This window comes from Haliaeetus albicilla, chromosome 2 (genome assembly GCF_947461875.1).
Source record: "Haliaeetus albicilla chromosome 2, bHalAlb1.1, whole genome shotgun sequence".
Classification (NCBI taxonomy): Eukaryota; Metazoa; Chordata; class Aves; order Accipitriformes; family Accipitridae; genus Haliaeetus; species Haliaeetus albicilla.
Genome location: NC_091484.1, coordinates 64,231,398 through 64,247,902, shown reverse-complemented (window position 1 = coordinate 64,247,902; position 16,505 = coordinate 64,231,398). Strand labels below are relative to the sequence as shown.

Below are 16,505 nucleotides of genomic sequence, written 5' to 3'. Positions count from 1 at the left end.
TTCTTGTTTCATTTCTGGTTTGTGGTGATTATTTTTTCTTTTTTTTTCTGATTTCCATTAGTGAAACTTTATTTTCACTTCCATGTATTTTCTTGGAATGTCAGTTCCTAAAATTTACTTTTCGATTGATGATTTTTTTTCTCTTTTGGAAATACACTTTTGCTCCCCTATAGAAATTATAGTTGAAAGGTTTATCAGGAGAACAATGATCCAGAAATACGCAGTTTGACTGCAGCTAGCTGAGGAACTAATCTTGAATAAAATGTGGATTTTAGAGATATCAACATACAGTTTTAGTGCCCTTCCAGATGGTCTTTCAATTTCTATTTTTGCTTCCAAGTGAATCTAATAAGTTTTGAAGGTGTACCCTGGGATGTTATACAGTCTCAAAAAACGGTAAAGCCACTTGAAGGTTGCACATTCACTTGGAGCGGCATTTGTAAATATTTATCAGGAGAAATTACCCTTTTTTCACTTTCCTCAGCTTATAATTTTTTTTCTGTTTCTGTACTTTACCATGAATTTATTTGTTCCTTTAAAGCTTGAAGCTATGATTCCTAATAAATTGTCGTGTCTTGCATGACTTGAGAAGGCTGTACCTGCTTGAAAGATTTAAGTATAAGGATGTAAACTGCCATAAAGCATCAATGTGTACATAGCTATATATAGCTATAATGACTTGCATATATGCAACTGACTTTTCAAAAATCTTTCTTGTTAAGAAAAAGTGTTTATAAAGATCACAAAGGCCTTAAAAACCATTTTGTTTCTCTTGCTCTCCTTTTGCCCTACTTGTTGCATATTGTTTTCCTCTTGAAAGCAATTAACCTGTGCTGATACCTATGTCAAGTTGGTATGCTGTATAAAAGAAATGTACGAAAGCATAACCAGGACCTACAATTCCATTCTTATGCTAATTTTAACTTTAGATGTGATTTCTGTTTCAGAGCCTTCACACAAGCAGAAACTGATGTTAGAGAAGGGAAAAATTTGAAAAGGTCATTCCACATTCTTCATCCAAAAGGCAAATCTTGCATGTTCAAAATGGATTTGAAATGCAAATTCGGGTACAAGCGTTGAATTGTGAACAGTTGTGATTTTTTGTTTGTTTGTTTGTTTTCAAAGTACCTGGAAGTTCAGTTGAGAATGTCTACTGTAATACTTTATTTTCTACTACTAGATGTAGTAGCAAAATACTGTATCAAAATATTCTTTTTTGTTTTAAATTTCATCTGAACTTGTGACTGATCAAATTACAGTTGTAGTGCAGTGAGATTACCTGGTTTTATTAGTAGCACATTTTCCATTCATCTTTGTTTATGATGACTCTGCGTAAGTGTTCTTATCTATTATATTATCTAATTAAACACTAATGTATTGTGAATATTTTCCCATATGGTTCATGTTTGTTTCCTTCTGTAACTTATACTCTGTTTCTGATTTAGTTCTATTCCCCAGCCCTCTTGCTGTTTGCTGTCTCACAGTTTTGTGCAATTGCTCATTTGGCTCCCGTCTGGAGTTATTCTCTTTGTTATGATATCTGTACATCTGGCTCACTCAGGTCTTTAAATCCCAACTTAAAATTGATTTCTTAATTATTTCATTGCATATTATTCTCATTTATATTTGGGGGTTTTAATTGCTGGAACATATTCTAATGTTAGATGTTATTCATTTGTTATCTCTCATTTGTCTTTTGTTTTTTTCACACTGCAAAAGTACATAATACTTCTGCAGGAAATGTTTGTTAATACATAAAGGAAAGCTGTTGTTTTGGAGCTGCTATAGTTTTGGAGCTTGCAGTGTGTATTCTGAATATACAGATTTGACATAAAGAAAACGAGAAAAAAAGAATATGAGAGTCTACCAAAACAAACAAATAAATACAATAAAAAGTCTAATTTTGCTTAAGAGACCTCGACAAATCATCAGTCAATGCCATAAGGAGAAACACAGACACTGCAATGGTTATTTTCTGAGATGTGAACTGAAGCTTTGGTGTACTCAGCTTAGTTGGTCTGATTTCTCCTGTTTGGCAAGGTTAGGGTCTGTCTGATAGATACAAACGTGGTATTAAAATGGACAACAGTGTGTTTGAAACTCAGATGCACAGTCCGAATTTGTTGGCACTATAGAGCTGCATAAAATCTAGTGTAATTATATCTGAGTTTAGTTTACTGGAGCAGGGAACAGCAGTTCAGTGCAAGAATGATCACGTGTTGATAAAGAATTGGAAAGGGATTATGATTGTCATGTAAGGCTATGCATATCAGGAATTTTTGGTTGCAAGATCAAACAAGGAAAGCCTAGCTTGGATCCATCCAAACAATAAACTTTTTTCCCTTGTGGAAATAAAAGCCTAAAAAGATTTTATGTGGGATCAAATAGAAAATGTCTTTTTTACCCAAGTTTTAAAAGCTTGGATTAGGGCAATTGTTACAAGCAGAGCAGGTGGTCCAGGGGTTTCCATGAAGCAAATGATTCAAGGGAAAATTCCCTTTATTTGGTTCCCTCTTCTTACTCGGGAGGTTTGAACAGAGATGTCTATGGTGGGCAGTACCTTAAATCACTGGGTTTTAGATATTCTGAAGAACTCTCATTTTCTGTTATTGACACTGACTAACTGTGTAAGTACTGGAAGAAGGACAAGAGCTCCTGTGTCATCTTAAGAGAAGTACTTTGAAATACTCTCTACTCCTCTCACCACTTAGATAAATGTTCTGTCTGTTAGGTTATGATCTTTCTCTAGTTCAATGGCTATTTTAAGTATTTTATAGAAACAACATTCATCAATGAAGACCACCTGAATTGTTGTCTTTAGGAAGATGAATTGGCATCATTGGTGAATGATGATGATTCAGATTTTAGAGGATAGAATCAAACCTTGGTTTTTAATATCCTGGAGGAACTCAGTGACTACTGGGATTTCATATTAAAGATGGATTACACCCAACATTTCATGCACGCAGGGCATGTTCTGAATGGCCCAAATCAGCTTCCGCAGAGCAGCCAGGCAGAGAAAAGGTGAGCTTGAAGATCTGCAGGTTGTCAGGTAGAGTGAAGAGCTAGGCAGCTGTAGGGATGACCAGAAGCAGATCCTCACGTGCACAGAGAATTTAACTGAAAAATCCTGAGTAACTAGGATTAGCTAGAAGCTGAAAGCGGTAGAGCTTTGTTTGGATTTAGATGCCTGCAGGATCTTGCCTGACCACAGTTTTGCAAATATAAAAGCTATCTGGAGTAATAAAATTAAAATTTGATGTGTTTTAGGTAATTTTATTTTTATTTAAAAGGTTCACTACCTATTTCAGTAGCTGTTGGTAGCTGCTTCATTGAAGCAGTTGATTTCTTGCAGGCAATGACTAATTCCTGTTTAGTAACCATAGTAGATGATCATGCGGGGGACTTAGGTGCCTTATGTAGAATTTTACTTCTAGGCTAGTTCCTCCAGACTGCCTTTGTAGTTAGTGGGGATCTAGTCAGTAGAGCCTGGTATACCTCACAGGCATCTAAAGTTAAGTAAGTGAGATAAATCCCACCTCACCTCTTACTCTTGACATCTGTCCAGTCAGTGAGATATGTTTTCCTGTCATGAGGTTGTTGGGGTTTATGGACATGACTTCACCTCTCTGCTCTAATTTTTATTCCCAGTTTTGTAGGGTGAAAAGTCCTAGAATTTGTTGCCTCGCCTGCAACTGGTTTCTTTTTTGCTGAGTATCTTTAGACATTGTTCCCTGATAAGACCATACCAGCTCTGTGGATTTTTGCATAATGCACCATATATCACACAACACCAAAGGCAACAAAAGCATTTGTTATGGCATGAAAATAATTGCTGCCTTTTTTTCTTTTTTAAATATTTGTAATCCAGCCAAATGTTTATAAAACATTTGGGCAGTCTTAGCATAGAGAGGATAACTGTGAAAACCTTATTCTGCAAAGATGTATAATTCAAAAGCTCAAAGTTTGTTCCTGCAGCCAGGTGTGCTTGTATTTGTATTCATTGCAGCATCTTGAAGAAGAGGACAGAAGAAATTTGCTTAATTGTTATTAATAATAGTACTTTGGTGCCATGCCATTTATTCTAAATAATGTCAAGAGCTTCATGGGATTCACTGCTAATTTTAGGTGTAAGATTAATTTGCAAAATGGAGAAGCTCCTTGCTACAACAGCATTCTTCACCGTGAATCCAGAACTATACTTAGTTGCATGCTTCACCTTAGACTGCTTTATCTTTAGTTGGTGATTGCTTCATAAAGACTGCTCTGCTCCTAAATAGTATTTATAGGTTCTGTGATGGTTTTATCTTAACATTGTTGCTTGCTTAAATGTTTATTCTGGAAGGTCTGAAAAATTATGTTTGCAACTACTGTTAATTTCCCCTATGAAAGGTAGCTTATGCACAACTATTTTTCAGAGTCTATTTCAAGACATTTTAACTACAGTCTACTCTTAATCTGAGTCAGACTAAATCACAGTCACAATTTCTCTTGAATAGTAATGCACTACATTAGTTTTACAGCCTCTGAAACTGCATTTTAAGGACATATGCACTGCTTGGGTCTCCATTCTCCTCAAACTGACGCATACTGATATGAATCCTAAGCAAACGGTTTCGGTGCTGTTTTCCCAGCCTGTTTTTCCTGAGGTACAGTGATGGATAACCCTTTCTGTTGACTTGAGCAAGACTGAAGGGAAAAAAGCAAACAGACAGACCTATCCATTGCTGCGACTACCTAGACTGAAATGCCAACAGGCCATTCTTCATGCATAGAAGAAAATACTAGACAGAGTATCCAGCCAGCCAGGGATCACCAAATTTACTAGAGCAAAACCCATGGCTAAACTGAAATGGAAATATTGTATGTAAATTCATCTGTGTGTTCTTTTTCTGGCTTGCTACTTGATGCTGTCTCTCATGTCCTACTGCACGAAAGCTCAGGGTGCCTTTCTTCACTAGCTTTCTTACCTTTCAGAATATTAAAAAAATATGCAAAACAATTCTATGTAACACTTATGGTGTATATTGTTACTGTATTGCATCTGTTTGTATACACACACACATACATAAAGCTGTTTTTAAAGATTAGGAAGGTCACAAAGTCATGGGCTTGGCCTAGATTCCTGATCCCTTGGTTCTACCCGCATCTGCCTGCCCCATCCCTCCCCGAGAGATTACTACCACCACAGCCGAGCCTGCTGTTCAAATCCCCATGTATTAGCAAACTGAAAACAGCAGTAGTTCAAATTAAAGGAACTACATTGGACCAGCAGCTGCAGATTCGGTCTTTCTCCCATTTATTTGATCCAGTTGTGTGATCAGTGTTGTTTTCAGCTGCTCCAGCTATATCCAGCATGGACGGCAACATTACAGAACGGAAATATTAATGCTTCCTTTTTCAGTCATAGAGTTTTAATTTTTATCCCATATTATGTTAGCTACATTATCCCATCTCTTCCTGCGCCTTGAGAAGATGTGTCACTCGGCAATGTATTAATATATCTTTCCTCCTTGTTCGAAACGGTTCCCAAATCCTATCATGCAGGTTATGCAAGCCCCACTCTGAAGACAATCTTGGAATTTACATGGAAGACAGTTCTAGGCAGATGGTAATGTTTGATTTTGATTTATATGACATGTCATATATGGAAGGTTGTACATCATGTCAGACACATTTCATTCTTCAGAGCTGGCTTCCCAAATGCTTTGAGAAACTAGCCAAAATCACAACATGGGAAATTCCTTAACCAAGACGAGTGTTTGAGGATTCATTTGGACTTTATTGTTCCAACAGTACCTACTATAATGATAACTACCAGCTAGGTGTCTATATCTCACGGGGGAGAAGGTAACAGAAAAGCTCCAAGTACTTTTTATTCCACTTTCCTGCTGGGAAGATTCAGATTTCTCCAGACCTTTTGCTCTTCCCCATCAGAATCTCAACAAACTCATCAGGAAGCTCTTCCTTCCTCAATTAAGAGAATGTCAAAACCACTTAATTTCCCTTTTGCAGTTCTACTTGGATCTAAATCTGCATTTGACATTTCATGCTACGCCCAGTTCCAACAGATGAAGGCTCTGTGGCCTTACAATTAGGTACTATGTTAAGTGATACCTAATTTTAGGAGATGCCATATGGCTTTCCATTTATTCTCCTAGATAGTTTATGAAAGGTAAGCATGCTGTTTCATTACAGAGATCCGTCACTTCCTGAAGTCACGGGAGGGCTCATGCTTCCTCAAGAGGATCCAGTGCTCCTTGGACCGCAATCCATCACCAGGCTATGTAGAGCCCTTCCTACCTCCTAGTTACAGATATGATCTCAAAAAGAAAACATAGGTATTAATTAATATCGTGACATTGATCTGGAGACTGAGAATAAAGTTTCAGGATGATGATGAAGCCGTCTTTTTTCTGTCTTTCCCATTAGAAGATGCCATTTGATTTTAGGGACTAGTAATCTCCAATTTTTACTATTCATTTCAGTGTAAGAGACCTCCCTTCTGTTATCTGACCATCTGGGATCCTTTTATAAGAAAAACATCATTCCAGTATTGGAAAGAATATTTCAGCTTGCCATATTTAATCGGAACATATTGAAGCAAGATGCAAAGCAGTATCGGATGAAAGCTAAACTCCTCCGTTAGATGTTAAGTGAGTATAACCTTCCTGTCTAAAGAGAGTCAAAGAGTTTAAGAACTTACTGGCTTAATGTTGTGCAGAAAATAATAAGGAGCAGTCATTTAATAGTAATGATGATGTAGTTAAATATAATAACAAAACACACAAAGATTAAGACATGTTGATTATGATATATGTTAAGGCATCTTAGGGGTTAAGATAGATGTTGAAGAGAGTGTCAGGTTTGTCTCCATGCCTCTTCCATTAGGGATTAGATCACATTCCACAAGTCTAAAGGCAATCTCCTTGTTATCATTTTCCATTATGAAATTTGTAGTGCTGCTCTGGCAAGCTCTAACCACGTGTTTCCTAAACAGAGTCCATCTGACCAGTTGTCAGCCACTCTGCTTGCTGGCGGCACATCCATCACTCGGAGCATGTTCCCTCCTCACCTGACAGAGCCGCTTATCCAACTGTTCCCGGAGTGGGAATCTGCAGAAGGCACTTAAAGAAGAGATGGAGGAGGCTGTTCCCCGGAAAGCAGCACACTCTGAGATGAACAGAAGGAGGTTTTTGGCCGGTGCCTCACCACATTCTGCTGAGTCAAGTCAGCATTAAGTGAATACAAACTCTCTCTTGGGAGTCCTAATTACAGCTGAGGATCTGAGAAGTTATGGAAGGAAACAGGAGGGCTGGAGTGCTTTCATAGCTTCTTCTTTTGAATATTCAGGAAAAATACAAGGAGACACCCATGACCCACGGCACCCCAGAACTGCAATTGCAGGCCATACCCATCTTCACCCCTGTTGATTTCATCCGCAGGACTCCTACTGGAGAAGGATTTTGGGGGCAACCGATTAATCGGTAGCCAGTCCCTACAGAGCTGTCTGTAATGGACACAACTTCAAGATTTGCCAGCATCAGTGCTGTCTGTATCTTTTGTACACACAGATGGTGGTGCTTAAATTGCTCCTTGCTTAAATTGATGTACATGGCTTCTGATATTTTTTTTTTAGTGTATTTAGTATTTTGTAACAATTTATATCACTATGTGAGTGCTTCAATGCAACTTATTGAGAGCAATCAGCCTGTAGTTGCCCTTCATTCATTTAAGGGCAATAAAAAGTAAAAAGCAGCTATGGTACTTTCTTGGAGTGACACAGCTGAAATAAATCCATCATCCAAAACTTAACGGTAGGCGATATTGTCTGGAGTTGGCCGTGCAGATGGAAGGAGGGATGGGTGGAAGTGGGTGTCACTGGCATACAGCCTGCAGAGCTCTCGTGAAAAGGCAGAAAGAAGCAACAAATGGAGAAGTAAAAATGTGCTTTGGGGAGAAAGTCCAGCAAAAGAACTTTTTTGTCAAAGTGCTGGCTAAAAACAGGCTTGAAATGGCAAGCAAAGAAACTGCCTTCTAGTGATTAATTCCTGCTTGGTTAGAGAAGCCATAAACCAGAGGTTTCTGAAAACTCTTCTGATTTGCATTTGGCAGCCAACAGCTTCAAGAGCAGATCAGGGCATGGAAGGGTTTAGGTCAGCCCATGCCCCCCCGCCTGGCTCTGCCACCCCTCCAGGCAGCCTGAGGACAGCACCCATTAGCGCCCCGTTCAGCAGAAGAAAGAAGCAAGATCAGGTTGGAAGACCTCCTAAAGCATCAGCTGGTAATTAAAGTTCCTCAATTAGGAAGAGCCTTGAGGCAGGTTAATGACCTACGACTGGGAAGGAAAGGTTGGGCTTTAAGTCAGTGTCAGAACTCTTGGGTTGGGTTTGGTTTGGGTTTGGTTTTGGGGGTTTTGGGGGGGGGGGGTGTTTTGGGTTTGTGTGTGTGTGTGTTTTGTTTTGTTTTGTTTTCTCTCTCATTTTAAATATCCTCACTTTATATTCCTAAGTGTTTTAGAATGAAGTGCTCCAAACTAGTAAAGCACAGATAAAGAACAGGAGAATTTCCAAATATTTGAACTAGTAATCATCCCCGGAATTTTGAGTACGAATTTTTGATACACAGTGCTACAAAAAAATAACAAAGCTACCTGCAGTGGGACATCAGGGAGTCCTCCCAGAAAATTCTCTGAAAATGAGCAGTATCTTGAATCTATCGAAGTGAAACTCCAATGGAGTTTGATCTTCATTTTCTGGCACACACTGCCTTGCTTTCAGCCATTCTTTACACTTCGTTTTTGTCCATCCACTTTCAGATGTAACTAATCTTCCCTGGGTGGTGATTCCAGCATTGCTGCAGAAACCGTCCCACTGCACATTCCGTAATAAAAAATGTGCCGCAACAGGTTATATTTAACAAGGAAAAGAGGAATAGAAAGTGGTACATCTGCACAATGAATATAATATAGCATTGACTTGGAATTTCCTGACTTCAGCAGTCCCTCCAAAATAATAATGCATTAATAGAATTACGCTTAGCTTTCTGCTTTTATAAGGAAAATATTTGAAAGCAAAAGCCTTTTCATCTTCCAAGTTCTTCTGGCTCTGTGTGTGAGATAGTGGAAATAACACAGGACTGTGTAACCACAGCAAACAAGTGGGGTGGGAATTCTGTAGCTGCTCGGCTGGCCCGAAGCAGAGCGGTAGTGAAGGAGCAGCCTGGATTTAAATTTAATAGGTGGAACTCTTTCCCCCCCCTAAAATCCATTCATTTCTATGGATGAAAATAAAATTACTCTGTTGTAGGCAGAACTGGTGGTGACCTATAATTAAGGATGTCTGACATTTCCATTATAAGAGGCAGGTTTTAGTTGGCTATAATTTCAGCTGTTGGTTGGTTCAAATTCTAACTGATTAGGCAGGAGTTTCCTTTTCTGGATATCTCCTGCAATCTAACTTTTTTGAGAGGGATGCAGGAGAGAAAGAGAAAGAAGTTCAGCAAATTGTTCATCAGTATCTATAAAGCAATTAAGCAAAAATACATTATTTTGGTCATATAGAGAAGCTCTAAACTCCTTGCTTAAAATTTGGCAAAGAAGTCACACTCTTCTTGGGATGTCTTTTCTGCTTTCTGTGGAAAATCTCAGCTGATTCATAGGCAGTAGAAATTTGTTCAAATTTAGCACATGGATGTGCAAAAAAAAAAAAAAAATCCATCTACTCCGAGCATGCTCCAAAGCAGGGACAGAATTAGCTCACTGAGGAACACTTGATTGATCCACCAGTAAAAATGCTGAAAGGCAGCAGAAATATGTACATATTTAACCTTTCAGCAATTTTAACTTTAGTGGGCCTTAGCTGGTAGAATCTGTAAAGTTATTTTTCTTCCCTGTTTTACCAGTAAAATTCACTGATATAGACAAAACTTCGAAGTGTAGACTTTACTCTCTCTCTTATAAATGAATTTTGGTTTTAGCATTGCTGTAAAAACAAAAACATGACCCTCTGACTCACTGACTTCTTCCTAGGTGTTTTTCTAGAAAGCACTACCAAATGCTCTTTGGGTACTGACATTTTTAACCGTATTAATAAAAATATTGGCAATGTGTAAAGATGACATAATCTTGGGATCTAGATCAGTGGAGATCAATCGACATTATTAGTATATAGCACTACATCTTAGCTCCATTCTCCATTAAGCCTGGTTTTAATATCCAGCCCATTGCTACCAAATGGGGATATTATTGACGTGCCATAGTCAGAGGCTCTGGTTCTGAAGCTTCCTCAGTGCTCCACCGAAGTAAAAATCCCTTCTGCTCTTCATTGTCCATGTATCCTCCCCTATTATTTTTTTCTGTCATCAGTAAAATCTTCTAAGAAATAAAAACATGTAGAACCTGCATTACTACTGGTAAAAAACCAGCCTTACTATCATTTACAGAAGCGGTGCCAATCTTTTGTTTTCAGGGTAAGAGCGCAAATGTGTTTGTTTTCCTTCACAGGTTACTCGGTATGTCAATAATTTAAGATATTGGGTTTTGACACTTCCCTGTTTTCCCGTGGGAGTATTTGGAGATAAGTTCACAAACTAACAGGTTTTAAATAAGACATATTGCTCCTCCTTTGGAAACAGCTCTTAGACCTGGGTGTACTGTATACCAAACACGAAGGGGGCTGACTGATGGGCTAAGGCCATCATTGCCAAGACTCCCTGAGAAGCTGGTGGACATTGGTCCAGGCCCTAGAGGTTACCTGTCTTCTTCCATTTAACTGCAGGCTTAGAGCAAGCCTGAGCAGCTTTTCCTGCAGTAAGCTTAAGTGTGGGATCAGTGCAAACACATATGTTCTTGTGGCTTCGTTGGACCTAGAAAATCCGGTGGGAGTATGCATGCACCTAAGTCGTGATGGCTGCAAGCTGTAAGCATGACCAGGGACAGTGCAGAGCTTCAAAACCTTGTTGAAGACTATGTTAAGGTTAATGACATTGGATATGCAACTGACTTACAGTGTGCTGAAAGTATCCCTCCTATATAAGATATAGAAGAATGAACAATGCAAGAATGAACAGTGTGAACTGGGATTTTTTTGACGTGCAATTTTAATACATTGCTGCATCCTAAAATCATCTAGGAAGTTTTGGTTGGGGTTTTTTTTTTTTCAGACTAAGGATATAATACTGATTTTCAGTAATTAAAAATTGCAATGTGTATGGTTCTTACAAGTTCTAGAAGCTAAATCAAGGTTTTGTCTACCACTTATGTGGTATCTACCTACTGCATGTCCTACTATTTAGCTTAAGGGGAGAAAATGTGCTGGCATTATTTTTTTTCCATCTGTTCCATAACCTCTGATATTGAGCTTCTAAAAAGCTCAAAGCGGACTAAACAGGTCACAGTCAAAACAGTAAGGTTGCTTTTCATGCATTCTTTAAATCAGATGTTTTAATTATAGTTTTTTAGTTTGTTTGCTAATTAGAAAACAGGTCCACAATGTGGTATCTATCTTCTTCCATTTGAATCAATAAACAGAGAAGTCATGAGAAAGGGACCTCTTCCCTTCAGGGAGTCTTTTCTTGTTAATGTTGACTCAGGTTGTTAGTGCTTACTCTTGTCTCTTTTCCTCTTCTGCCTACTTCCCAGTCTTTTCTCTTTCAGTTCCCCCTCTTGTTTCCCAACGTGAGATCTGTTGCCTTGCACATAGCATGTATGCTTTTGTCCTTCATATTTACCTGCTGTGTCATGAGTGCGCTGTATCTTTCAGTGTGCATTGCAAAAGTAAGCTCTTTAACCAGGCTGAATGATGCTTTTTAAGCCTATAAAAATTTCAAACATGAGTTTCACTGAAAGTGAAACAGGAGAAATACTTCAGCTATAAATAGTGGATATGCACTTTTAAATAACTTGTGAGACCTGTTTGGAATTATCCTGAAGGTTTGCCTCCCACCTGAAAATCACAGTGCTGGCTGAGAAATGAGTACTTCATGTACTTGCAACTTGATGAAATGGAGATAAGTTACTAAATGGTGTCACTTTTTTGATTTGCTCTGTGCTTTGGATGGCATAGTCAGATTTTATGACATCTCTTTTATGGTTAGCTGAATCCAATTCCTGCAAAGACTTGTATCTTTACATGTATCTAACTTTATTTTGGTTAACTGTCTGTGTAAAGACTTTTTAGATTTGGGACCCTGATTAGTTTCTTCCTTGCTGAAAAGACCGCTGTAAATTTCAATAGGGAAACAGAAAAGTCCCTTAACAATTTTTAAGGAAGCTTTTAAAACAATGATTTGAGGATGTACTATTTAAAGTGAATTGCATCAGATACTGAGTTATTTTGAAACAAAAAATGTCTGAATAACCGTGACCTGCTTTTTGTGTGTTCAGGCTTGCTACTGAACACTAGGAAATTCAGAAACTATTTGTAAGGGAGCGAATAATCAGAAATTCAAGTATAACCAAAGGCTGTGGGGTTCAAGGGCTGCAATTCCCGCTCGTTTAACCACGAGTGCAGGATATATTGGGTCCTTGCAGACTCTAGACACACCTTGCTTGTAATTCATATTGCTCCTGTGTGCCAGCTCTGAAGGGCTTCTCCTGTGATCTGGAAATAAAGAAAGGTCAGTTAAAACAAATACCATAAAAGGACACAGTAGAATTTTTCAAATTTTAGAGACATTATCTATCGTCAAATCCCCTCACTAGACCTACATTAAAATAATGATCGCAACCCAAATATAGAACATTTGAACTGTCCCTTTCCAGGCCAGATGTGCTATGTTATGTAATGCCATTTTAGGGTGATTGCTGGAGCTTGGAGTAAAAGGAAAATTAACATATTGTAGATATTGTTCCAAAGAGCAAACATCATAAAAAAAAGTTATAAAACTCAGGGCCCTGAGCAAAAAATTTTAGCAAACGCAACTTCTACACAGAGCCTTGCCTACATACAGGCTGGACTCTCCAGCGAGGTACAATCCAGCCACAGGCCCCAGAGCTTATGATAAGACGAGAGCCCAAATACACACCCCTCTACCAGCACGCTTTGCCCAGATACAAAAGCACTGAAACTCCTAAGAGCTTATTCCTCCAGGCATGGCACATTTCTAAGTTAAATGCACCACAGCAGAAATTTTCTCCACATGCTTTTCAAAACCCTATTAAATAAAAACCATCCAAGCAAGTAGTTGTTGATACGTATGTGCAACAGGCTTCCCAGAAATTCTTTGTAAATAGAGCATCAATGTTTTCCACTGTTCGCAGGGAGGAAATCTGCTGAGTTCAGACCGCTGTAATCAAATCCACATTGCAAAGTCACAAATAGAGAAACAAAGGACAATCACTGTCCATTTTTTGCGCTGCGGATGCCTTAATCAGACTCCATTTTCTTCACTGCTTCAGATTGCTTTCTCAGGGTGATGTGCCAGCCTCCTGCCTCTGTCGGTTACGTAGCTGTCCCCTCCGTCACTGCAGCCAGAGCTGGGACAGCACGCTTGCCACTTGAAGCATTTCACGGCTGTGATCCCAAGCAGAGGACCGAAATCTACGCAGAGCACCGGGGAGGCAGATATACCAGGGGAAAGACTTGGAGCATCTACATTAAGTGTCTGAACACGTATAGGGAGCATACCACGAGAGTCACTGCGCTCAGTCGACTCGGGGAGCATTCCTTCTCTTTCAAATCTCTTTTCACTGTGAAGAGAGTTTTCTTCCTTTTCAGGCATTCAGTAGCAAGAGCAAAAATAGGAACCCAGTTATGCCTGGCCTCTCTGCAGGGAGGTGAGAGCGGGCGAGGACAGAGGGGGCTGTGCTGCGGTTATGCCTAGGGCACAACCTGCACGGGAACTCGCTGTCCCCAACAAGAAAGGTGACCTTTAGCAACTTGCCTGTTCTCGGAGGGGACGGCAGAGCAGCTACATTCCGCAAGAGCAGCAGGGGAGGCTCTATCTGAGCTCTGTTCCCTGAAGGGCTAAGCCTTGGGGTGTTTATATTTTAGGCACCCTTTACCTCCACCTCGTAGACTCATGATGCAAGAGAGGATAAACAGTCTTTCCCAGGGCTATTTAAGGGAAACCTGCTTGCTCCTGGGAGAGGGACTCAGCAGCAAATGGGCAGCATTTGTACGCTATTAAAGTACCCCCCCATGGCTTCAGACTCTTCGTAAGGCTGACCAAGGGGTAGAAATAGGCAGGAATAGGTAGGCAGTTCAGGCACAGCAGACACCGGTAATCTGCCAGCTCTTTTTGCCGTACACTCCATCTCTAGACCCAGCTAACTGGGCCTGTCTGCACCCAGTCCGAGATCTCTGATTTGGCTCTGGGAAGGCTGGTGTGCCTGCACAGCTCTCAAGCGTTGTTCAGAAAAGCCAGCGTGGGTTTTCAAACACACTTAGTTCTGCAAATGTGTTTCATTGCTGTGGCATTTCTAGATCTGTGCCCTTTTTTTCCCCTTTAGCATCAATAGCATCAATAAGAGAGATTTAAAGAGAGCAATCAGATTTCCTCTCTGGCTTTATTTAGCAGGGTTTTTTTAGTCTCATAAGGTAGTTTATGGATAAAAGAAACTGCTTAACCTTGTAGCCTTCCTCTGCACCTATCCCAATTTGACTTTGCCTTTTCTGAATGTGAGTGACCCAGTTATTCAAAAGATGTCAGGAGAAGTGTCACCAATGCCTTGGCCAAGGGCCTGAATTGTTCCTATGCTCTACCAATGCTTTTTTGTATCCTGTGATCATGTTTTGCATCCTATGACCATGTTTGTCATTTCTCAGGACCGCACTGACTGGTAGGCGCAGTAATCCTGTGATCAACCAGCACGTTCATGCTTATCTCCCTCGTCTGTTGTTTCAATTTCGTTCTTGTTGTTGAAGCTCTTAATGTGACACTTTCCAGCTCATTTCTATTACCTCACTCCCCCTTTCTGACTCTTTCTGAAAAAAAAATATGCTATATTGATGATGCTACCTTATCCTCATTATTCATTTTCTTCAAGGCACTGGCATTTTAGGTAAAATAATAATGTAAAACTCTAAGTAGGAGAATCAGGAGGCCTTGCTTTTTTTTGGAGTTGCATCAATTCAGATAGACAGTGTGTGCCTACCCACTGCACCAGGGCTGGTAGCTTGTGGAAAGCGAGTGTTGCAGTAGCTGGCAACACACACGGAGTCTGCAGCTCACAGGGAATCGCTGTAGGGCTTTTATGCAATTGATTAAATGATATTGTGCACAGTCATCAAAAATGGAGCTTCACAATATATGTAATGATGTGCTTTGTTCTAATCTTTGCCTGCATAATATCAGCGGAACATCTATTTCTAGATAAAATAAATGTAAATGAATATAACCAAGCCTGACAAAGTTATCAGACTTTCCAGTTGCTGGAGGTAAGCTGAGAGAATATAATTCCTCCCCCCCCCCGCCCCGTTCCAAATAAAATATTTTAAAAACTCACAAGTGGAGGATTTGCTGCTTTTGGTGGCCAGTACAGCAGGTCTCCAACTGGTCATGCAGCAGAAACGGCAGTGATCCGTGTGTCCCACAAAGGTGGGTTTGACAAAGCAGTAGAGGTTTTATAGTAGCTGAAATATAAATAAAGGAGAAAGGCAAATGTCTGAGGATGAGTCAGCCAAGAGGTGAATACATCTACTTGTAAGTGGGCTGTTTTGTAGATCACACCGTGACTTAGAAACCAAGATAAGGCTGCAGAGTGTGCTTGAACTTTTTAGAAATCTTGGATTAATTGCTAGAGGATGATAACTGAAATGTCCCTGCTCCTTTCCTTCTTTCTTTTATTCAGCTCCCATTTCTTTAGTTTTCTGTTCTCTTGCCTTTTCCTTTTTCTCTTTTTTCTTTTTTTTTTTCTCTAATTAAATATAAATAAAAAGGACTGCATGTGTGGTGCTGTCACTTACGACATATAACTTCTCACGAGCCATCCCAGTGATTTTAACTGACAGTTTGTAATTAAATAAAGATAGAAGGTCTATAGGTTTCAACTGCATATCTGCATTTCTTGTCTTCCGGGAGTTTTTTGCAAACTGAAGAGTGTGTAAATGGGGACTTTTTTTTTACACGTGTACCTGTATAAATATTTCTGCTTTTGTATCTGATCAGATTAGAGTTATTTAGGTCACCTCTAGCCAAGAAAGCCGTGCCGGTATAGCAATGTCAGCTAGGGGAGTTATTGGGGGTTTGTTTGTTTTTTCCTTTCCTTTCTGGCTGGGGAAAATCTGAGCTTAATGCGCAGTGAACCCAGCAGAACCCCCACAAGGACGTAACAAAAAACCATGCTTTTTTTCTGGGAGAGCTTATTTTCCTTCGGGTGAAGCTCCACAGGTAATATTACTCTGTTTGTTGTTTGTTGTCTTCCTGTCGTCGTCGTCGTCCCCTCCTGCCCCCCGGCCGCCCGCAGCCTCCTCCCGGCAGCGGCCGGGCTGCCAGCATGGCCGCGGGCGCTCTCCCCGCCGCCCCCCGGCCGGGCGGGCGCTTCCCCGGCTCGCCGCTGCCGC

At 40.0% G+C, this 16,505-nt stretch overlaps 2 long non-coding RNA genes across 2 annotated transcripts; one reads left to right on the top strand and one right to left on the bottom strand.

The window, feature by feature from the left end:
- The first annotated feature begins 6,170 nt into the window (after positions 1–6,170).
- LOC138684451 (uncharacterized) lies at positions 6,171–7,815 on the top strand. The gene is made up of 3 exons (XR_011323711.1): positions 6,171–6,341; positions 6,489–6,656; positions 7,001–7,815. It is a non-coding gene; the product is annotated as an uncharacterized lncRNA (long non-coding RNA).
- Positions 7,816–10,116: 2,301 nt separating this feature from the next.
- Positions 10,117–15,760, bottom strand: LOC138684452 (uncharacterized). The gene is made up of 3 exons (XR_011323712.1): positions 15,449–15,760; positions 12,546–12,602; positions 10,117–11,814 (listed from the first exon to the last, which is right to left on the bottom strand). It is a non-coding gene; the product is annotated as an uncharacterized lncRNA (long non-coding RNA).
- Between the last annotated feature and the right edge of the window lie 745 nt (positions 15,761–16,505).